The sequence below is a fragment of the Pinus tabuliformis genome, chromosome 5_2 (assembly GCF_031772625.1).
Source record: "Pinus tabuliformis cultivar Carrire ecotype Pingquan chromosome 5_2, CPIR1, whole genome shotgun sequence".
Classification (NCBI taxonomy): domain Eukaryota; kingdom Viridiplantae; phylum Streptophyta; class Pinopsida; order Pinales; family Pinaceae; genus Pinus; species Pinus tabuliformis.
In genome coordinates, this window is record NC_142306.1 from 277,083,003 (window position 1) to 277,109,121 (window position 26,119).

The following is a 26,119-nucleotide window of genomic DNA, read 5'->3' on the forward strand; positions in this document are numbered from 1 at the left end:
GCCTCTAAAATCTGAGCACCAACATTGGGGATAACCACCCTCTGACTGGATATTATGAGAAACTGGTATAGCTGTATTTTTGTTGATTCCTTTAAAATCCCAACACCAACATTGGGGATAACCACCCTCTAACTGGATATTATGGGAAACTGGTATAGCTGTACTTTTGTTGATGCCTCTAAAATACCAACACCAACAGTGGGGATTACCACCCTCTGACTGCATATTATGGGAAACTTGTATAGCTGTAGTTTTGTTGATGCCTCTAAAATCTCAGCGCCAACATTGGGGATAACCACCCTCTGACTGGATATTATGGGAAACTGGTATAGCTATAGTTTTGTTGATGCCTCTAAAATCTCGGCACCAACATTGGGGATAACCACCCAGTCCGGACCTTAGTACATCTCCTTGTGGTGGCTGCGACTGGATATTATGGGACCAGTTTCCCATATAATGAATGGTTTGGTGGATGATTGTTTTATAATGTATAATAAAGACGATAATTGCTTTAACCTATAATTCAAAAATATACAAATAGAATTATCTAACTTGGGTAATGTATTAACAATGCGATTTCTGATTATTCCTAATACACAAATAATTATATAGATGGATTACTTATCAATAGAAAGATGTATTCATATATAATGATTACTTTGTTTAAGAAGTTAAACAAAGTAATTATAAAAACATATCGCATTCATAACAATGTATATTGTTGAGATATATATTTAAAGTATAACAACTCTAAATCTTCAGAAATGACATGATAAAGAATTGTTTGAAGAGCAAAGTAATTATAAAAACATATCGCATTCATAACAATGTATATTGTTGAGATATATATTTAAAGTATAACAACTCTAAATCTTCAGAAATGACATGATAAAGAATTGTTTGAAGAGCATACATATATCAGCAATAGTAACTCTCTAAAAGAAATGCTTCATCACATAAGGATACAAGACAAAAGAACAATGATAGAAATACCGCATGCATTTAAGTCTTTCTAATGCAAATAACACTATGATTCCACTTTCTTATATGAGATAACTTCCAGGAGATACAAAAGTGCAGGTCTTGAAAACGTTTCTTCACAAAAATGTAGAACCTTGACCCACTATTGATAAAAATATATTTAGAACTACAAAAGTGTAACTTCTCAACTCAAGTTTTATGCAAATTGAGGACCCCTTCTTCAAATACATGACAGGGTTTAAATAATAAATTAAAAACTAACTGTTAATAAAAATTGCTTTGAGCTGTTGAAATTGCAAACATGAAAATCTAGAATTTGATTTATGAAAATAATAGTGTGATAGCCTTTGAACTGATGCATTGTATCTACTTCTCCTCTTGCACTCGCAGCTGAAAAATTAAGAGCATTTCTTGAATTTTTGGAGGATGACTCAGCCTTGAATGTAGTTCATCTGTATATGTGGCATCTGAAAGCTCAAGAACCACGTGACTGACAGCACTGACAAGGCATTTGGTGGCCATCTGTTGGCTACGCAGCTTGACTAGGAAGAACCAAAATGCATCTGAAGTCAAGTTTTTCACTTTGTCGATTTGTTCCTCTTTGCTTGCCATCCTATCTCCATTGTTTTTCTAGCTCTTTTGCCTTCGGGAGCTATCCAAGGGAGCAATCGGAGATCAAGTTAGCTCCATATAAGCTGTCATTTAACAAATCAATCACATTTTTCATTGTGGCCCTGGCTTTGGAAATAGCCCTCCCAACCTTTATTAACTATGATTCTCATTCTTAAAACAAGACTTCTTTGTGCGATTCTTGGATTTTCGGTAGATTAACAGCCATGCCTTCTTCTGAACTTTGCTAAGAGAGAAATTTTGTGACATTATTGTCTTTGTTTTCAAATTCTAGCCTAGTGTCAATTGGCTTTTCAATGACTGATGCAGTGATGATGCACAATGGGTCAACCAATGGTATTTTATGGCAAAGGATATTCAGTTGCCGAGATAAGGCTTTAGCCACTTCCAGGGCTTCTTTCTTGAATTCATCAATCTTCGGATAACCTTTGAATTTCTCTACCCGTAACTGCAACGGTGATATTTGTTCTTCTTTGGCCTTCTTTTCCTGCTGAAGCGCCACTGGAAGCTTGTTGAGCTCTTGACACAATTTTGTTGTTTCTGGAGAGCTTGTTGATTGGTATTTTGTTTCTCCATATTTAATTGTTCTTTCAGTTACTCATTTTGTTGTTTTTTCTTTGCTATTTGTTGCTCAAGCTCACCAATCTTCTGTTGTTCCACTGTCGTTTGCTCTTCAAGTTGGGTGATCCTTAGATCTTTTTCCTTGATCAGTTGGCTAACTTCGGAGGCCTTGTCCATAGTAGCGGCTATATAGGCACCTGCATATTGAATAACTTAGTTAAATCCTCAGAAGGGTTGACTTCTGAGTCTTTCCATACAACATTCATAAGTTCAGCTTCAGGAGTTGAGAATGTTCCCTAGTCAATTTTCCCCCTTTTCCTCTATCTTTTGAACATATCCATATGCTTTGGACTGTAGAATACATCCAGGGGTGGTATTTTCTCAACCTTCAATACAATCTCTTCGGAAGGATTCTCTGGAATTATTTCAATACCATGCTGAGTGTCAACTGTGCCCACTGCCCCTTCAATTGTAATATTAGTAACAATAGGTTCCTATGTTGTAGGCAATTTTGGTGTAATGATGTCTTGGGAGTCATTCTAGTTCTTGATTTGCTGATCGAATTGTTCCCATTCCTTGTTTAAGTTGGCATCAATATGCACAATGGTATCTAGGAGGTCGGTGGTCTTTTCATTTGTTTGCTCTTTTTCGAGACTCTCCTCAGTAATGCGTTCTTCACTATAGCCTTCTTGCTACACCATAGGGGCAGTCCTACATAAATCCAAAGGTAGTGTTTGTAACCTCTGTGTCCTAAACTGCATAAACTTATCTATCCCCCTTCATCCCAATTTTATCCCTACTAGATGTTTTACCTGTTAAAACAACTCAGCCGAAGTGAGCAAGTCATCGTAGTAATCATTCTCATGATAAAATTTGGCAAGTTTCACCTGAGTGGTAAAGTTGTAAGCCACTTCGTTTGGGTCATACTGTCTCTTAGGGATGACCACTAACTTTAGAAATTTTATCTTCTCTGCTTCATTCCTAGAATGTTTGAAATCATGTAATGAGTAAGTACCACAGCGGAGGGGAAATGCATGGCACATTTATTTCTTGGACTCTTTGAGGTTCCTGGACATTCCTTTCCCCGTTATCTGGTCTGGCCAATAGCTTATCAGGAACGTAAAATGGGAGAACATGTGGACCTATGGTGCTACCAAAAATTTTGACATAGGTGAACTTTTCTTCACTGAACCAATTGTCGATTGATGTTAGGTCAATGCTGGCCTCATCGGATAACTGAGGAGCATGTCTATTGAATACGACCTGATGGATGGGTAAAACAAAACTATGCCAAATTCTATATATATGATCTTTATAATGGGCCTTCCACAAATACTTATGATAAATGTGAATAAGAGTCGGGTCTTGAGGAGTCCATTTCCAAGCTAGAATGGGGAAGTCAGAATTGAAACAGATGGTATTCATAATGTAGGCGCTCATATAGAATGGTGGTATTATTCGGGTAGTTACATACCTATTCCTTCTATAATCGAGGATGTGGCTGGTCATTTTATCTGTTAAAATGGTTGCTTGATCCATAATAAAACACTTAATCGTTGCTTCCATTAAAGGCACCATTTCTATGGAAAATCTAGCTGAATCAGAGGCTCCAAAGAGTCTACATGTCATAACACTAGCATAGTAATAGGGAGATGCTAAAGAGTCCATGGAGTACATACTAGAGGATTCATGTTTATGCTTGTTTGGGAAATGTCCCCTTTGCTTGATAGGGTCCAAATCTACATCGTTCTCGTTGGCAAAACCTTCTAAAAATGCTTTGTTGTAATGTTTCTGGGGGTCTAGAAAATGATACATCTTCTTAGTATCTTCTACCTCGAATGTCTCGAGCATCCTTCCATCAGTTGTATAGAATTCTCTGTCGGTTATTTTGATACTCTCTATTACCCATCTCACCAGGTCATTGTATGGTAACACTTTCGCACGGGCTGCTATTTTTCGGAGGAAGGAGTTGGCTAAATCGTTAAGAGTATTTTTTGATTTATCAGTTGAACCAACCATTGCTCCTTCTTCTTCAATTTTGGTTGGATCCTCAGCTTCGAGTAGATTATATATGCCCTCCCATGAAGCCTTGCCAAGGCCTGAACAGGTAGTACCAGCTATCAATACCAACATTGTTGGTTCATCTTTCACTATGAAGGGGACCTTTGCTTTTTGAGATTTCTTAGACATTTTCACTGGACTGATGATTTTAGATTTGCTATGCAAAATGAAACAAATGGACGTAACAGTGGAAAAACTTGTTAAATGCTAATACACAACGCACAAGACTAACAACAATTAAGTAGAATAGATACTATGAATCTATGATATATTAAGCCACCACGGATTAAATCCTTGAAGGATTTAACCATAATTGCCTTTTAATGATTTCCCCTTAGCTTCCAACGTGAAAATTTAATGATGTGATAGTATGTCACATCGCAAATTTATAACAGTCCTTTTTTAGAATGGGTAATCATGACTTTCCGTTTGGCGATTAGCGATAATCACATATCGCAGATTAGGAGTTACAAGTGCCGTGCTTCAATGGTTCCTCTGCATGGTTGCGATTACGATAATTGGTGAGCTGGCATGCGGAGGCGACATGTTTTAAAATTGATAAATCATTTAAATTTTCCTTATAATTGACTTATAACTTTAAACCGCACATGTTTGTAATATTTCATGTTTTGCCTTTATCAAATGTGCGTTATACGATAATGAAATCACATCAGAATATTTCAAAGGGGCTTTTAGGATGTGTCTTATGATTTTAGCAAAGCATGATTACGATCAGCTTGTCAGATCAAGGGTTTTCCATGGAACACTTGGGACATTTTCTTAACAAGTGGAGATATGTGATTTCTGATAGAGTTATCGCATCAACAGATCTCAATGGAACACTTTAAGTCCATCGTTGAGATAAAGGATGTGCGCGATGTGACAATTCACTTTATAATTATTTCCTTTGATAAAGTTTTTTTGATAAGGTTTTATTATGACTCAAATTGGATCGGATTTTATTAAAATGACTTCCATGGGTCCAAAAGTTTTGCAAATTGCGATTGCGATCTAACCTACCCTAAAAGCAAATTTTTATATGACCTATTATAAAAATTTATTTTCAAATGATTTATTGATTTTATGTATATTCTAAAGGGGACCCATTTCTTCGTATAGTCTTATATGAGAAATTTTGAAATGGGGAGGGTTGTTGTACAACACTACAATTGGCGACTCACTGAGAGAAATAGTTATCTCTGAAAAATAATGCAATATCTATAACTTTCTTAGTTTGGAAACAATTTAGGATAAACAAAACAATCTAAGAATAGCTAAATAAAAATTAACTCTGAATAAAATAACAATTTTTTGGAATTTCTTTTACAATCCCTTAAAAAAAAAACATTTTTGGTTTCTTCAAGCTTTGATTGGTTGATAAAGATAAAGGAAGGGGCTCCTCCAACTTAGCTTTTAAATTTACTCTTTTGTCGCATGTAGTGCCTCTACTGCTAGCAAACATCTATAGTCTCGACAGGGTTACCTTTTGACCATTAATCATTCATTGTCCCATCCATCTAAGAGTATAACTTTTGAAAGATAAATTCATAAAGATATGTTTACATATATATATATATATATATTTGATTTTATATTCTTTTAACTTTTTAAAGATAAAAATCCATTGTCCTGGTTTGGGAGCCAGCTTAGAACAATGCCATTCACTAATTGTAATTGAACTAAACAAGCTGGCTCGTAATGAGACCCCTTATCTTATGATTATAAGCCATTACCTCATTTTGATGTGTAGTATTGGTAACTTCAGTTTAATTAGTTTCCTATGATCATGGTAAGTAGGCTAATAATGAGAGCTCTTATCTTTTATATCAGACATATTTTAGAATTACACTCTGAAAAATCATAAACTTAGTGGATGGGGTGAATGACTTTCTCCTTAAGAGTTTATAGATGACATTTTTAGAGTTATGGATGCTAAGCTTGGAAAAGTCTTTACTTTTTACAAATAACCTCTCTAAGCTTTATAAAACTTAGAATGATTTACATTGTTTTCAAGGTTTTGAAAGATTTTACAAACTTTAAGGAGGTTCTCAGAGTTTAATGTTTTATTCAACTTTCCAAAACTGTAATCATTTCCTTAAATGTTTCCACCTATTGAAAGCAAGTATTCACAATATTCTCTCAAAGATCTTTTCAATAGTAAAAGGCCAATGGAAGAATGTTTACAACATTATTTTTTAAAGCAAACAAACTTGCATAAAGAATATATATAGGTAAGAAGGGGTTACCTCCTTAAAAAAAGAATTTCTTTAAGACAAGCTCATTCACATGAAGAGAATCTCTCCTTCCTGATAAATCTTGTAGTATAAACGTTGATGAGCCTATCTTTACAATGATTTGAAATGGTCCAAGCCACATTTTTTGAAACTTATTATGTTTACCTTTGTCTTCATGTGCTTTGTCCCATTTCAAAATGAGATCACCAATTTGTAATGTCTTTGAGATAGTAGAACTTGCATCAAAAGAAGATTTAATGACTTGTTGATGTTTAGCATGAATGATTTTGGCCTTTTCTCTTTCTTCATCTAATTTCAGGATTTGATCAAGTCTTAATTGAATAGAGGAAGAAGGATTTTCTTCAATAAATTGTGCTAGGGCCAGAAATGGGAGTGCTAAGTTTGAAGGTATTACAGCCTCTTTCCCATATACTAAGTTAAAAGGAGTAGTACCTATTGAGACCTTCCGAGTTATGTGATCTACCCATAATGAAAATATTAAATATTTATGCCAATTCTTTTGATTTTGATCAACAGTTCTTTTAATAATCTTAATGAGTTTCTTATTAGTTGACTCTAACAAACCATTACCTTAAGGATAGTAATTTGCAAAATATTTTAATTTAAGACCTCTCTTAAAAGAAAATTCAACTATGCTACTCCCAAAAAAATAATATGAATTATAAAAAATAAGGACACTAGGTACACCAAACCTGGTAATGATGAATTCATCAATGAATTCCATGATTACACCAAAATTGCCTCCCCTTAATGGAATTTATTCTACCCACTTTTTGAAGTAGTCTGTGGGTGTAGGGATTTATCTCTGTTGCTTGGAAGAATGTGGAAAAATCTCTCCTATGATATCAAGTCCCCACTGTTCAAATGTTTGCTCAATGTTTACTGGTTGTGAAGGAAAGGCTGGTTTCCTTTGTCTCCCACTAGCAGTTTGGCATATCTTGCATTTCTTGACATAATCATGGCATATTTAAACAAACTGCACCAATAATATCCAACATGTATTATTTTCTGAGTTGTATTATCTCCTCAAAAATGTCCACCTACTGGACCATCATATAATTCCTGCAAAACCTTTTGTGCTTCAGTTTTTTCAAGGCATCTTAATAAATTGAATCATAATTTCTTCTAAATAACACATCATCAATGATTTCGAAGTGTTTTGTTTTTAATCTTAAAGCACATTTGTTTTTGTAACTGTAATTAGGGGGAGCGTATCCATTTTTTAAGTAAAATATCAGATCAACATACTAAGATTCAGAATTTATGATACTTATCGTGTTCACTTGAAGAGTCTTATCTGAATCTTCATGTTCTAGAATATTAGAAGCTTTTGTTAATAACCTGCAAAAATCTTTCCCTCTCAGAATTTTCACTGGTTTAATATCAATATCATACTCCTGTAAAGTTGTTAACCAATTAGCTCTCTTTTCTCCTACTTCCCTTTGCACTAGAAATTGCCTCACTATGGAGAATGGAACTATTAATTTTGTGTGTGTTTTTAGGAGAAATGGCATAAAGTGTTTGATAGATTTAAACACAGAAAAAGCTTGTTTTTCTACTTTTGAATAGTTGAGTTCAACACCCTACAAATTGGAACTAAAGAAGGATATAGGTGCTTCTACTTGCTCATCATTGATTTTTGTTAAAACGGTAGCGTAACATGTTTTAGTGGCCAAAGTATACAAAATAAAATCATTAGAAAAATTGGGACTATTCAATGCAGGAGCATTAATGATTGCCTGTTTGATTGAGTCAAACGCTTCTTTTTCCGTATGTCCCCATTTGAAAACCGAATCTTTTTAATCATAGTTTGTAAAGTTAAGCCTATATGAGAAAAATCAGGAACAAATGTTTTTACAAAAGTTATCTGTCCCAAAAATGATTGCGTTGATTTCTTGTTATGTGGCAAAGAAATATTAGAAATCTCTTCTATACTGTTGGGATCAATATATATGCCATATTTGGATACAATAAACCCTAAGAGTTTACTTCGTTAAGAGCAAAGAACGATTTCTTAGGATTTAGGGAAATCCCATACCTTTTACATCGTTCCAAGATCTGTTTTAAATCATGAAGATGATTGGACCTTTTCTTGGAAAAGATAGTTATGTCATCTAAGTAAACAACAATTGACTTATTGATCAAACCTTTGAACGCTATATCCATGGCTCATTGGAATGTAGCTCTAGCATTTATCAAACCAAAAGATTTTTTTTGATAAGCATATGTTCACTATTTAGTTCCGAATATAGTTTTTAGTCTATCATCTGGATGCACCAGTATTTGCTTGTACCTTGAAAAACCATCAAGAAAGGACATTAACTCTGAACCAACTACTGATTGAAGTATCTGTTCCATTGTTGTTAATGGGAAATTATCTTTTTGACATGCCTTATTGAGATTTCTAAAATATATGCAAATCCTAATGTCACCATTATTTTTCCTTTCAGGTACAAAGTTTGAAACCCATTTAGAATGTCTGACCGAGAAAATTATTTTAGCTTTCATAAGTTTATTCAACTTTGCTTTGATTTGACTTTCTAGATTTGAGTGAATTTTCCTTAACTTTTGTTGTATAGGTTTCTCATTAGAGATCATTGGAATTTTGTGTTGAATGATAGAAGTATCATAAGTTCTCAGGACTTCGTAATTCCAAGATTTTTTTTTTCTATTTGTTTAATAATATGATGAAAGAAAATATTTCTTCTAATGTGAGTTCAAGTCCTAGATTGACATTTTGTGGTTTGGCCTCAATGCCATCATTTACTAATTCAAATCTGTCTTTGATATCATAGAGATATTCTAGCTTGATCACAGATTTAGGAATAGAATTCTCATTTTGTATTTGTTCTAGTTGAAGGTCATGATCACTTTCATCAATAATCTAATCATCATAAGATTTTTAAAAGTCAAGAAATTTAAGATGTCTTCATCATGATTAAATACCCACCAATTGGTGACATTGTCTGGGACAGATGATCGAAAAATTAAATTCAATTGAAAACAAATCTAGACTATAATCCTCGGATGGGAGGAGCTTATAAGCAACATTAGCCAATAAATCATCTGTTGCATTTTGAGATCTAGGAATAGGAGAAATGTTAAATGCTAGAAAATGAGTTATGAGATCTTGAACAAGGGATTGATAATGAGCAAGATGACTTGAGAGATAATGGATAGCATTCCTTACTTATTTGATGACAATTTTGGAATCACCAAATACTTTCAAATATTGAATATTCAGGCCTATTGCTTTATAGAGCCCTTGGATCAATGCCTCATATTATGCAGTGTTATTGGTACACTCAAATTCTATTCTACATGATAGCATATTTTTTCCCCTTCTGGAATAACCAAAATACACCCCGCTCCTGCATCATCGTTGGATTATGATCCATCAAAATACAAAGACCAAAATAAAGGTCTATCTACAAATTTATTTACAAGTTCATCAGCAATACTAACACATCTTGAAGTATCAGTATGAGAGAAATTTTCAATTTGTGATGCGATACTATTAATAGGAAAAGGAAATTGTTGAGCGTTAAAATTTCCAAAGAACAACTTAGCTGAGTAATTTCCGAGAATGTTGTTATTGAAATCTATAGGTTGGTTTTCTTGTTCAAACTCCATTACTATATGAGTAATGTGTTTTTATCGATCTATTTTGACTTGATTTGGTTTCCCTTTATAGGGAAGCCACATGTGAGACCAATCAGTGGAAATGTAACCATAGAGTTTCTCAGACCAATCCTAGCTTAGAATTAAACCATAAAGCTTAGGGATGTCAGCAATCAATATATCAATTCTTTGAACTACTCTGGGATCAACTAATAATCTAATAGTAACTGAATTAATCTCTCCTAACATTTTTATTTTAGTCCGATCTAATTGAATAATATGAACTGTAGATTTCTTGGGCTCAATATTTAATTTGGAGAAAATGGAGGCTGGCATTGTATTTGATGAGGCCCCTGAATATATTGAGAAATTATGCAGATTTCTATTATAGATCTCATAAGTTAAGAGAAAAGGAGGAGTATGAGAATTAGACCTATCTCCGATCAAAAAAACATCAGTACCATCTACTTTATCTGATGGTGGCTTACCTAACCCTTTAGCTACCTTGGATAATACACTGGGTGGAAGAGGAGAAGAAGGTACCACATTCAATTCTTTTAGTAACAACTTTTGTTGATGTTTGAGCTTTCTAAGTTCATGTAAATAAATATTTTCTCGAGTCTTCTTCATGTCTTCCACGATGTTATAATCCCTAGAGTAGGAAACTACTAACGTTTTAGATGATGATGGAGGATTAGAGGATGATGGTTGATTTTGTGTAGGCACAACTTGTGTTTTCTTGATGGGAGCCTTTTCTTTAGCAACAGGGCTTGAATTTTTCTTCTTTGGATTTGTTTGAATAGGCTTTGCTAGATTTTTACTTCTGGTATTTACTGGGAGAGCTTCGTGTTCACTTTGAGTATCAGAGCTAGGCAAGATAAAATCCCACATTCCATGATATTCAACTATTTCATCTTCTTCCATTTCCTCTGATGATAAAAGTGTGTCTTCATCTTCATCACCATCTAGATCTGATTCTACATTGGATATAACATTAGGTGGTTTAGGGTCAGTTGACTAATTTCTTCTAAAATTTCTAAATGGTTTTTGGTAGAAGTTTTAGCTACCTATTTTTTTATTTCCACCATTTCATTGGACATACTTTTCAGAACCTTTTGTAAACCTTCCATGTCATATGGATCTTTAACTGCTTTCTTTTTTGAATCATCTTTGAAAGTAACCTTTGTGTATTTTCTTTCTTCAAGAGCATTTTTCTTTTCCAAAGTAATGATACATTTTTTAACAATGATTGCTTCCTTCATATTTCCTGCTATTGTGGGTTTCGCAACCCTATCAATGAAGATGGCTATGTTTGAAGGCAAGCAAAAAATATACCATTCACTTCAGACTTACTCACTAGGCTTGGATGTTGCGGGAATTCTATTCAGCAATTTATTAAATCAGGAGCTGAAGTCTTTAATGGGTTCCTTTGATTTAGATTTCAAATTGGAGAGATCATTAATCAACGTTGCTATGGACATATCCTCTCCAAACATGGTTAAAAATTTATGTTAAAAAGCATCCCGGCTATTGATGGATCCTGGTGGTAATGAAGAATACCACAATCTAGTTGCTCCTTTTAAAGTGTATGGAAATAGTCTAACAACAACATCTTCTTCTATTATCCCATTCAAGCTTATTGACAACATGAAATTGTTTGTATGTTCTTCTGCTAATATACCAATGTCATGATTAAATTTTGGTAACCATTTTTCAGGATGGGCTGGTAATTGACTCAAAGGTGCAAGCATTGCGGCAACTCTTGGATTGGTCCATGGCCTTGGTTGAGGTTGTGCCATTGTTGTGCTAATGGTAGAAGAAGGTGAAGAGGAAGTTGAAAATGATTGGGTAGAGGATATTGGAGTACTTGTACACTTTGGGACTATGATTTGGAGTTGTGAAACAAATGGGTGATTTTGCAAAGGTTTAGATGGAATGGATTATGATGAGGAAATAATCTCATTGTCATACTCTAAAGGCGTCTTCCTAGATATTTTTCGACTTGGCAGAGGAAATTCAATTGGTGGAATACCAAACTTTTCACTCTATGCTCTAGTAAGAGGTTGGGATTGAATATATTGCGATGTCACACTACCTTGTGATAACTTAGACTGTTCTTGGGATATCGAAAACACTTGTACCTTGTGAATCAAGGTCTATACTGCAGGGGTTTCAAGAGAAGAATTTTCATGTGTGTTTAAGTTTTGAGCAGTGGGTGTTGTATTGTCCTTTTCAACTTCTTGCTTAAAAATAGGAGATTTAGAATGCAAAGGAGAAGTTGGAGGAGATGGTGAGGGAGTTTTACTCTCAGAATGGCCTATGATTTGGATTCACTCGCCATTCACAGTTCGTGCCCTCCTTCTAGTGCCACAAATGTTGATGCCTCTAAATTCCCAACACCAACATTGGGGATAACCACCCGATCTGGACCTTAGTACAACTCTTTTTCTGTTTGGTGTGGTGGCTCCGACTGGATATTATGGGACTAGTTTCCCATTTAATGAATGGTTTGATGGATGATTGTTTTATAATGTGTAATAAAGACGATAAGTACTTTAACCTATAATTAAAAAATATACAAACATACTTAATCTAACCCGGGTAATGTATTAACAATGCGATTTTTGATTATTACTAACAGACAAATAATGATATAGATGGCTTACTTATCAATAGAAAGATGCATTCACATATAATGATTACTTTGATTAAGAATTTAAACAAAATTAATTATAAAAACATATCACATTCATAACAATGTGTATTGCTGACATACATCTTTAAAGTATAAAAGTTCTGAATCTTCAGAAATGACATGATAAAGAATTGTTTAAAGAGCATACATATATCAACAATAGCAAATTTTTAAAAGGAATGCTTCATCACATAAGGAAACAAGACAAAAGAACAATGATAGAAATACCGCATGAATTTGAGTCTTTCCAATGCAAACAAGACTTTGATTCCACTTTCTTATTTGAGATAACTTCCAAGAGATACAAAAGTGCATGTCTTGATAAAGTTTCTTCACAAAAATTTAGAACCTTGATTCGCTACTGATAAAAATATATTTGAAATTACAAAAGTGTAACTTCTCAAGTCAAGTTTTATGCATATTGAGGACCCCTTCTTCAAAGACATGAAATGGTTTAAATAATAAAATAAAAACCAACTGCCAATAATAATCGCTTTGAGTTAGCCCCAAGGGTTAGCTCAGTTGGTCAAAAACTGTGCCTCGCCATCGGGAGGTCATAGGGTCGAATCCACCCGAAGCCCTTTTGGGTTAGGTCTTGCAGTAGGTCGAGGGGTGATTTAGCCTAGCTATCGCCCAGATTTTTCCGTGGATGTAGCCATCACTCCTGACCAGGGTGCCCGTGAACCACAATGAAAAAAAAAAAAAAAATCGCTTTCAGTTGTTGAAACAACAAACATGAAAATCTGGGATTTGATTTATGAAAATAACAATGCGATAGCCTTTGGACTGATTCATTGTGTCTACTTCTCCTCTTGCACTCGCAACTGACAAATTGAGAGAATTTCTCAAATTTCCGGAGGATGACTCATCCTTGAACGTAGTTGACCTATATATGTGGCATCTGAAAGCTCAGGAACCATGTGACTGACAACATTGGCAAGGCATTTGGTGGCCATCTGTTGGCTGTGCGGCTTGACTAGGAAGAACCAAAATGCATCCCAAGTCATGTTTTGCACTTTGCCGATTTGTTCCTCTCTACTTGTCAGATCCTGTCTCCATTGATTTTCTAGCTCTTTTTCCTTATGGAGATTTCCTGGGGAGAAATCGAAGATCAAGTTAGCTCCATATAAGCTGTCATTTACCAACTCAATCACACTATTCATTATAGCCCTGGCTCTAGAATTATCCCTTTTGGCCTTTATTAACTGTGATTCCCACTCTAAAACAATACTTCTTTGTGCGATTCTTGGATTTTCAGTAGATTAGCAGCCATGACTTCTCCTAAAAATTGCCAAGAGATAAATTTTGTGACGTTATCATATGCATTTTCAAATTCTAGCCCGGTGTCAACTACCTTGTAAGTTGTCAATGAGTGATGCATTGATGATGCACAATGGGTCAACCTATGATATTTTAAGGCAAAGGATATTTAGTTGTCGAGATAAGGTTTTAGTCACTTCCAGGGCTTCTTTCTTGAATTCATCAATCTTCAGATAACCTTTGAATTTCTCTATGTGTAAATACAGTTTTGATATTTGTTCTTCTTTGGCCTTCTTTTCTTGCTAAAGTGCCACTTGAAGCTTTCTTGAGTTCTTGAGACAACTTTTGTTGTTTCTCGAGAGCCTGTTGATTGGTCTTTTGTTTCTCCATATTTAACTATTCTTTCAGTTGCTCATTCTATTGTTTTTTCTCTACTAGTTGTTGCTCAAGGTGACTATTCTTCCACAATTCCATTGTCATTTGCTCTTGAAGTTAGGTGATCCTTCGATCCTTTTCCTTGATTAGTTGGCTAACTTCGGAGGCCTTGTCCATTATAGCAGTTGTATAGACACCTACATATTGAGATAACTTAATTGAATCCTTAGAAGGATTGATTTCTGAGTCTTTCCATACCACATTCATAAGTTCAACTTGAGGAGTTGAGAATGTTCCCTGGTCAATTTTCCTCCTTTTCCTCTATCTTTTGACCATAGCACTATGCTTTCGACTGTAAAATACATCCAGGGGTGGTATTTCCTTGACCTTCAATACAATCTCTTCAGAAGGATTCTTTGGAATTATTTCAACATCATGCTGAGTGTTAACAGTGCCAACTGCCCCTTCAATTGTAATACTAGTAACAATAGGTTCCTGTGTTGCAGACGATTTTGGTGTAATGATGTCTTAGGAGTCATTCTGGCTCTTGATCTGTTGATCGAATTGCTCCCATTCCTTCATAAAGTTGGAATCAATATGCACATTGGTATCAAGGAGCTCGGTGGTCTTTTCATTTGTCTGCTCCTTTTCAGGACTCTCCTTAGTAATGTGTTCTTCACTGTTTCCTTCTCGGTACACCATAGGGGTAGTGCTTAATAAATCCAGAGGGACTGTTTGTAACCTCTGTGTCCTGAACTGCATAAACTTATCTATCCCCCCTAATGCTAATTTGATCCTTGCTAGATGTTTTACCTATGAAAATGACTCAGCCGAAGTGAGCAAGTCATCATAGTCATCCTTCTCATGATCAAATTTGGCAAGTTTCACCTAAGTGGTAAAGTTATAAGCCACTTCGTTTGGGTCATACTGTCTCTTAGGGATGACTGCTAACTTCAAAATTTTTATCTTCTCTAATTCATTCTCGGCATGTTTGAAATCATGTAGTGAGTAAGTACCACAATGGAGGGGAAATGCAGGCAACATTTATTTCTTGGACTCTTTGAGGTTCCTGGACATTCCTTTATCTGTTATCTAGTAAGTTATTTCTCTGGCCAATAGCTTATTAGGAATGTAAAAAGGGAGAACATGTGGATCTATGGTGCTCCCAAAGAGTCTCACATAGGTGAACTTTTATTCACCAAACCAATTGCCGATTGATGTTAGGTCAATGCTAGGCTCATCGGATAACCTAGGAGCATGGATGTTGAATACGGCTTGATGGACAGGTAAAACAAAACTATGGAAAATTCTATATATATGATCTTTATAATGGGCCTTCCATAAATACTTATGATAAATGTGAATAGGAGTTGGGTCCTGAGGAGTCCATTTCCATTCTAGAGTGGGGAAGTCAGAATTGAAATAGATGGTATCCATAATGTAGGTGCTCATATAGAATGGGGCTATTATCCAGGTAGTTACATATCTATTTCTTCTATAATGTAGGATTTGGTTGGCCATTTTATCTGATAAAATGGTTTCCCAATCCATGATAAAATATTTAATCTTTTCTTCCATTAAAGGCAACATTTCTATGGAAAATCTAGCTGAATTAGAGGCTTCAAAGAGTCTACATATCATAGCACCAACATACCAATGGGGAGATGCTAAAGATTCCATGGAGTACATACAAGAGGATTCATGCTTATGCGTGTTTGGGAAATGTCTCCATTACTTGATAGGGTCCGACTCTACATCGTTCTCCTTGGTGAAAGCTTCTAAAAATTCTTTGTTGTAATGTTTCTAGGGGTCTGGAAAATGATACATCTTCTGGATATCTTCTCCCTTGAATGTCCCGAACATCCTTCCATCGGCTGTATAGAATGCACTGTCAGTTATGTTGATACTCTCTATTATCCATCTCACCAGGTCATTGTATGGTAACAGTTTCTCACGGGCTACTATTTTGTGGACAAAGGAGTTGGCTAAATCGTTAAGAGTATTTTCTGATTTATCAGTTGATCCAATCGTTGCTCCTTCTTCTTCAATTTCGGTTGGATCCTCGGGTTTGAGTAGATTATGTATTCCCTCCCATGAAGTCTTTCCAAGGCCTGAACAGGTAGTATCAACTGTCAGTACCAACTTTGCTGGTTCATATTTAGCTATGATGGGGGCCTTTGCTTTCTGAGATAATTTACTAGACATTTTTGCTAGACTCATGATTTCAGATCACTCTGCAAAATGAAATAGATGGACGTAACAGTGGAAAAACTTGTTAAATATTAATAAACAACACACAAGACTAACAATAATTAAGCGTAATAGCTGCTATGGATCTATGATATATTAAGCCACCATGGATGAAATCCTTGAAGGATTCAACCATAAATGCCTTTTAATTATTTCCCTATAACTTCCAATGTGAAACTTTAATGCTATCATGGTATGTTACATCGCAAATTTATAAATACTTTTTTAAAATGGGTATCGTGACTTTACAATTGATGATTAGCAATAATCACATATCGCAGATTAGGAGTTACAAGTGCCATGCTTCAATGGTTCCTCTGCGTGGCTACGATTGCGATCAGTGGTGAGTTAGCATGGGGAGGTGGCATGTTTTAAAATTGATAAATCATTTAAATTTTATTTATAATTGACTTATAACTTTAAACCACACATGTTTATAATATTTCATGTTTTTGCTTTACTGAATGTGTGCTATATGATAATGAAATCGCATCAAAAGATTTCAAAGGAGATTTTGGGATGTGTCTTATGATTTTAGCAATGCGCGATTGCGATCGGCTTATCACATCGGGGGTTTTCCATGGAACACTTGGGAAATTTTCTTAACGAGTGGCGATATGTGATTTCTGATAGAGTTATCGCATAGGTGGATGTCAATGGAACACTTTAAGTCCATCGTTGAGATAAAGGATGTGAGCGATGCAATAATTCACTTTATAATTATTTCCTTTGATAAAGAATTTTCGTTAAGGTTTTATTATGACTTAAATTGGATCGGATTTTCTTAAATGGACTTTCATGGGTCCAAAATTTTTGCAAATTCCGATTGCGATCTAACCTACCCTAAAAGAAAATTTTTATATGACCTATTATAAAAATTTATTTTCAAACTTTTTATTGGTTTTATTTATATTCTAAAGGGGACCCATTTCTTATTAAAGTCTTATATGAAAAATTTTGAAATGGGGAGGGTTTTTGTATAACACAACAAGTTCATATATTGATATGGATTACTATCTTAATAGGGATAATTAATAAATATGTGTATGTATCACAATCTTGATAGAGTGAAAAGGGACATTAACAATGTAAGGTTGAGGTTAAGGATAGAAACAAATTTTAACATAATAGAATAATTTTACAAAACTAAGGTTGCAAAACACTATATCGAGTATTGAATGCATAGGAACATGCAAAAAAAATATAATAGTGAAGATTCAAAATACTACAAATCAATTAAATATAGCAAGAAAAGAAAATGGCTATGAAAATTACATATGTTAGATATGGTACCAGAGTTGTAGGTTCAAAGCTAGGCTTATGGGAAAACTACAGTGAGAAAATAAAATGTAGTATTTATTATATGTATGTAAGCTAATGTATGCAATTTTCTTGACAATAAGATACACATCTAAGCAATAGAGAAATATAAAATGGAAGAAGCCTCAAATCAACAACCTGTTGAAGGAAGATTGGTATATGTGGAGTTGGGAGGGGAAGATCTATCTCTAGCAACTTAGTTGTTGGATATAGTAAGGCATCTAGCATAAGAATTGGAGAGAATTAGAGTTGTTCATGAACATTTGTTGAAGGAAAGTGAGGAAGAAGAAAAGCTGATAAAGGATTTTATTGAAAATCCAAGTCATAAGCCTCTTGATACAAAGGATGATAGGGATGAAGAATATCCCTTGAAGAGAAAAAAAAATTACCCCTAAGAATGATAAATATGAAGGTGGAAATGAATCTAATAAAACTTCAACATCTTGAAGATCCAGAATGAAAAAGATTTTTTAACTTTAAGGAGATTTCAAATAGATAAGGCACCTCACCTTTGATTGTAACAAGGAGGAAGATGCAAAAGAATGAATATTAAATATTATTAAGTATTTCAGACTATGAATATGATAGTAATTTAAAATCCATATTAGCAATCTTTCATCTGCAATGAAAATCTCCCTTATGGTGGTAGGAGGCAAAAACAATGCATAATCTAGAAGAGAGAACGGTTCCGTGCACTAGTTAAAAATGATGAAATTAATGGCTAGGTTACTAAAAAAGTTAGTCACCACAATTATTTCAAGTGAATTACTACTAAATTTGAAAAATTTTAAGCGATTGAACTAAAAATTACTAATTTATTCTAGGAATAAAATATACGACTAGGTAGTAAGTGACTAAACTAAAAGTGACTAACATAAATGGATAATTTAGTCTACGATTAAAATATATGACTAGATAATAAGTGACAAATTTAATAATGATTAATCTAAATAACTATTGTAGAACCAGAATAAAAATATGATTGAAGAACAAGTACAACAAGTATATGAATTAGTCATTTATGTTAGTAAGTAATTTTTAATTGTGTCACTTGAGAAATGGAAAATTCCAATTTTGATACTGAAGTATTACATTTCACTATAGGTTTATTTGAATCCATCTATTGTGTTAAAATTTAGAGACAAAGGGGTCTTTGAATCCATCTACAATGTTAAAATTTTGAATACCTTTTTTTCTCTAAATTAGGTTTAACAATGCCGATGGATTCAAAAACCGCCTTCTTTAAATCCATCTGTAGTGTCAAAATTTAGAGACCCTCATCTACAATGTTAAAATTTAGGTAGATGGATTGAATCACCCCCTTAAAGCGGTCCATGAATCCATTTATATTGCTAAAATTATAACACTTTTATACAATATAGGGTATAAGTTACAATATATAATAGTTTTATATTCTATTTGGAAGGAGGGACAAGAAAGAGAGTTGTTTATGTTCCCACATTTTTTAATACTATACAAAATAATAGAACTTTATGAAAATAAACCATCGTCATAAGAGAATACAAAGTGCAGAGAGGAAAGGACGGTTGGGGTTTTGAATATATCAGCTGCTGCAGGGAAATTGAGCTTCCAAGCTCCATTGGATGGAATCGATGGAAGCCTAGGGAGATGCAGATCAATGACAGACATGGACTTGTTGAAGACTGCTAAGAAATTAGATCCAAAGATGACACCCAAATTCCCTCAATAGTATGCAGGGGAGACGTTGTATAGATCAAAAGATGGGTTATCAGCTATCGTAAAGTATTTTTCTTCAAATGTTGATTCTGTAAATGCATTCAACAAATAGGAATGAGAGCCACTCGTCGCAGTCGAGGATTAATTTGCTGGGTGACTTTTTTCGGGACTCCATGGCTTGAAAGATTGGATTGGGAGTATTTTAGATCGCTAAGGCATTTGAGAGGATGCAACATCATATCTGATCTAGGTTTGCAATGCTTGTTTCATTTCTTGATGGATCTATGGGATTTTTCAATAGATTGGGGTCATTTGATGGATTGAATCTCACTCACGATCTCCCCATTGCAGTCACCTCCAATAATATTGGATCTTACCTCTGGTATATATCTAGACATATGCACTCAAGACAATGAGAAGATCATCGAACAAGAATCATAGAACTAATTCCAAGTATTCATTAAATCACCCTCTCGAAAATAAAATATTCTATGGATCTGGCATACATAATGCATTAAACATTTGATGAAAAATATCCTACATATCATGGGTATTTTGACACTCTCACAAAGCTTCATTTATGGAGGAAAACTAATGAAGGATGACCTGAGAATACAATATTATAATATTGTTCCATCCTCCACCATCATCTTAAATTTGAGACTGCGAGGAGGCTCTTCTCGATTAGGAAAATCAAAGGGTGTGGTGATTGAATATGGATCTAACCTTCCTAAAGGAACACAACTGAATCAAGGCCAAGTCAGTGGATGAACCTTGTTTAAGAACATACTTATAGGAAAGTCGACTGCCACAACCACGCTAGATCAGACACACAATATTATGAGTCCCTATATAGTGGAGTGACTGAATCACACCCAAAAACTAAGTGTAGATCTAGCATAAGAAAATTATTTGGGCATAATTTATGAAGCCCAAGCCGTCATATGCAAATTCAACAATTTTTGGCCAAAACCAAAGGACCTATTCTATTGGATTTTCACAAACTGGACAATAAAATGTGAGATTGACCTCTGATCCAAAGGAATCTCCATAGTGAAGTTTGAATCATCAGAGGAACAAGAATATATATTGCGTGAAGGCTTATGGTTTTGGGGAAATACGAGACTTCTTTTTACCCTGTGGTTCCTTGATTTTGATGTCAATACAATGGAGTTATTAGGAATGCTAGTTTGTGTCGGGCTGCATAATATTCCCCTATATTTATGGCATATAAGGTACTCAAAGGAATTGGGAACCTCCTAGTTTGATACATAAATATTGGTACAAAAAGAGTTGAAGAAAGAGTCTTCAATTTCACCATAATCTGTGTGGAGGTGGATCTCAGCAAGGGACTACTGGATTGAATTCTCTTGACACAAAAGAAACAGTGTTGGACTCAATTCCTAGACTTCGAAAACATGACTTTTAGATGTCGAAAATGCCACAGACAATAAATCTACAAAATATATTCCCCAATGCCAAAAAGGAGCCAAGAAGGAAGAAGAAATCAGGAAAGAAACCCAATAGTTGGAAATTTCCTCAACATCTAGTTGAAGACGAAGAAGGTGAAGAAGAAATGGATCATTTCCAATGAATAAGTCCAAAATCCACAAGAGAAAGTAGAAAAGGAGGAAGCAAATCATAAAGAACCATAAATCCCATTCACCACAAAATAGGTAGAGAGGTTTTCGGAACCCAAGGGAATAGGGGGTTTTAAACGTCATCATGTATAAGAAAGTTCACACTCTGATAAGGAATCTCAAGAATGGATGCTGAGAACTAGCTAGAACTTTTCACAACCACTTGTTCCCAAGGAGAGTGGGAGAAACTGGAAAATAAGAAATGGAGAAATGTGTAATTTGTTCATCTCCATACAAAAGTATTTTAACTTGTTGTTTTTTTCATTACCAGTCTCGACTGCCATGATGGACTACTTTGTAGGTTTCTACATTATGTAATTTTGTTTTCATTAATAAAATTACGATTTTTTACTGGGGAAAAACCATCTCCATAACCATCTATATATATATATATATATATATATATGTATATATATGTATATATATATGTATATGTATGTATATATCTATGTATATGTATGTATATATATATATATATATATATATATATATATATATATATATATATATATATATATATATCTATATATATATATATATATATATATATATATATATATATACATATATATATATATATATATATATATATATATGATTAAGAAAATCGTAGTTATTATTTAATTTTTTAATGGTATATGAACTTTTGTTAACAATTTACTTGTTTTTAATAATGGACAGTTGATAGATAAAGTAAGTGATTAAATGAAGCTCATTTCAAGAAAATATAAGTGTTAACCGTTTAATTTATTTTGATAATGGATACATAAGGTAACTCTTTAAATGGAGCAGAAAAATGGCTATGAAAGCCTATCTTGCGTGAAAACAATGTATGAAATCCTTGGGAATGAAAACCAAATATTCTTACCCTGTGAAAACTTGTTAAGAATCCTGTGTCCATGAAAATTTGTTATTCTTACTATGATGAAGAGGTTCACTATAGGTTTACCCTCGCTCTAAACTATCCATGAAAAATGGATGTTTTGTCCATGACGATAGCCCTTTGGCACCAATTTTTTTCCATTGTCGAGAGGGTTTTGGTATATTTTGAGAGATTTGACAGAAATTCGTGATGTGGTGAGAGACTTTTAGGGCTTGTGAAATTTTCTATAAAATTATACCTTCTATCATGGATAGAAGAGAATTGGACAGAACTTCAAGGATTTTGAAGAGGTGGGAAATAACTAATTCACAATTGAAGTCTACAATTTTGGAGTTGGAATCATAGGTTAGTTGGGTTTATAGGTTTATATTTTTCTATGTTCATGCATTTTTACTCGTTATTTCAAAAGGCAAGCCTGTGTTCATTCTACGGCTTTTTATTTTATTTTTCTAAGGTATCGACATGGTTTTTTATTTTATTTTTCTAAGCGATTGATCGACAATGGATGTAGAGTAGAGTGAGTTTTGTAGGATCGGGAAAAGAGTTACATCCTTCGTTGACCTTATACAAAGTTGCATAATCATATGAAACTTAATATTTATACCATCAATTCATTTGGTCTGAATTATTTGAGAAATTGAAAGCTTTTCGACTCCACTTCATGACGGTGTAACTACTATCTCTAGAACAAAATCCAACATAAGTTACTAATGGTCATTCCAAATACAATGATGTTTTTCGGAGAAGGGAAAACCTCCACCTAGTGATTTTTTTTCTCAGTCTATGGTGGTCTATAGACCCTATTTCCTCTAGATTCAAACCTTTGATCTCCAGGATGGAAGAACTATTCTCAACTATTAATCCCACTCATGATGTACTACTTTTCTCACCATGCTTAAGTAATAATTGTTCGAGAAACACACTTTATATAAAAATAGATTAGAACGGGTTGATATTATCCAACTCATCAGTGTGAAAATATCCTAACAATAATGTGTATTCATTAATGCTCAATTAAATACTAACTAAATCCATATTTTTTCACATAGGTGGTGTTGGAACATTGGACATCCAAAACTCAAACCCTAAAATAAAAAATATCTTTGAACCCATGGGCACCCTTCAAAGTCAAATTTGCCTCATGCACATACCTACAACTGAAACAACTTTTGTTGGTTGCAAAATTTGTTGGAAAGAATACTGAGAGGTTTTGGGGGGGGGGGGGGGGGGGGGGTGGGGGGGGAATTAGTAGTTACAGTTCAATAATATTTCATTTCCCAAACATATTATATAGGATACTTCAGTGAAGTGAACTTCCATTGGCACACTATTGTGATTAGAGAAACCAACGTATACCCAGAGAACTTATGATTTAGTCAATTTATCATGTTTTGATCTTTAATCAGTTCATCAATAAATTATTATACAGTAAATATGTGCAGTAATAAAATAATAAGCCATCACACATAAGCAACAAACATGAACACCAAGATTTAAGTTGGAAACCCAATGCGGTAGAAAAACACCTATTGTTGTCGTCTCTGTATTCTTTTAATATAAAGAAAATGTGTTTACAATCTTGTACGGGTCTAGGCTCATACTAGTAAACAAGCACCCACCTGCAGAAGGCTCCAGCCTTCTCTGATTTTCCATATTATACTAGAAGGGAGCTACAACCCCCCAGCTCTTGTACTAGCCGATATATTTACTAGTGCATAGGCACCAGCCTACAGAAGGCTACACCCTTCTCTCTTTCAATAGGGACCATGTTTCATTAATTTTTAGATTGGATGCTCCTGGTACACAACAATATAAAACGAAGGCCTTGTTTCATCAAATTTTCACACCGAACCCATCAGAACTTTAAAACTATATCAACCAACAATCAGTTAATCTGAACAGTCAGATCATTGTCACCAAAACAATGTGCTGAACCTAGAAACCTGCATCACCATTCAAAACCAATTGCGACCTCAAAAGTCATACATCATAATGTATATGCTACTTTACTGAAACCAACCTACATGTATACAACACTTCCTTTAACAAAACTTGTGTATACCTTCAAAACTACTAAGCCTTAAAAACTTTTGAATTAGATCTGTACCAACCAGTAATATTCTGAACATCTATTGTCAATTTACAGAGATCTGGACAATTAGTAGCAGAGATAACCCTTCACACTTAATCAATCAATCAATCAGCGGAAACTCCTTATGAATTGAGTTTTACATTTGGATCTAAGAAGAATTCATTGGAAAACAAGAGTAAAACAACAACACTGATCAGATAGGTCAGTCATTTCTGAACAAGAAGATTTTCCTTTGCATACGCTACTTGGAAGAGTTGAACCTCCATGTATACACGGCTTTACCAAGGTGAACCAACGTATAGATATGCAAAATAATAACTCACAACTTAGATGTTATTCCGGCCTTTAGACATACTGAGGTCATGACATTTAAAGAGAAAAAACATGTGTAAGCAATCAAATCTATCCCAACCAATATCGGATCATTCAGTGATAATTCATTTCAGGTCTCATGATCTTGATCCAACATTGAATTCAAGGTGTAGAAAATATTTCAGATCATATCACAATCATAGCCCCTACAATATAACATATACTTCAAATAGAAGTATTCCTGAGAAGCCCTTTCACTTGCACACTTGGCCCTTTGATCTTCTCCTCCTTATATAGTTTTTGGCCTTTCTCAATACCTCTGACCAAAACAACTAATCCAAGAATGGATCCTGAATAAACCTCTATGTCTAAAAGATTTCATATACGAGGTAAAAGGTGCCAAATGGCACAAATCCTTTGTAAATCAGAGGAAAATGAAAGACATAGACTCCTCTCAGAAATAGTCTCATTACAAAGATCTCTTCATTCTGAATCCAAAGCAACTTGATTGGGTGAAAATGGACTTTAGGTGAAGAAGTTATCACAAGAAGAAGTTTTGCTTTATCCTTTGAAAAAGGGGAAAGTTCCATTAGAAATGGCATAAAAGAATATTTTAGGAAATTGCATCGCATAAGGTAAAGAGGAGGACTTAAGGTTGGGTGGAAGAGACCCCCAATCAGTGATCTCCGATGATCGGATCAACGGATCGGGTCGGAGGCAGGCATATGAACCCATAAGGCAAAGGCCTCGGGCTGATGCGATAGTGCGATTGCGATATCGGCGGATCGCTGTCCGAGATACCAAAAGGGAAGGACCCTCGGGCCGTGTGACATCAGATTGTGATCACCGATATCAGTGGATTGCCGATCAATGACCCTCGATGCCGATAAAAGGGTCGGAACTGATAAAATTATTTATTTTCATGTCCTGAGAAAGGGCTTTTTCAATGTAAATCACATTTTCATTAAATGAACAAAAAACCAAAGAAATGTGAATAAAGCAATGAAACTGAACCCAAAGGGGTTTGTTAATGCAAATACATATTATTTCAACTCCGAAACAAGTGGGATTTTGGGAGGACCGTGAGCAGTAAATGGTTTTGGTCCAGGCTCCGCTCGATCCCATACAATGGTTGCCACTTGTCCAGGCCGAGGAGAGAGAAAACCAACCTTATCAGGCAGTTAACCCCCCTATGAAAGAGCCTCCTGAAATGAACCACCATCGTTTGATCTAGATCTCTCAGATCAATGGTGGGGATGTGATAAGTGATTTAACAGGTGGACTGAATGGAATATAAGGCAGAGTTCATAGTTTTTGAAGTCTGATAGATGTGTTTGGGTACATTTTTATAGGTTTTCTATGTATTTTCCTGTGTAAGTGAAACGGCCTTGATTCCTTTTGTAACGCCCCTAATCATCATTCCAAGCTACAAGCAGGCGTTTTGGTAGACGATGAGGCATTTGAAAGCCATAGAGTCGGAGAGCC

General features: G+C 34.7%; 1 pseudogene; it reads right to left on the bottom strand.

The window, feature by feature from the left end:
- Positions 1-2,205: 2,205 nt before the first annotated feature.
- LOC149158592 (iron-sulfur cluster assembly SufBD family protein ABCI8, chloroplastic pseudogene) overlaps positions 2,206-26,119 on the bottom strand; it is a 61,834-nt pseudogene continuing 37,920 nt past the window's right edge.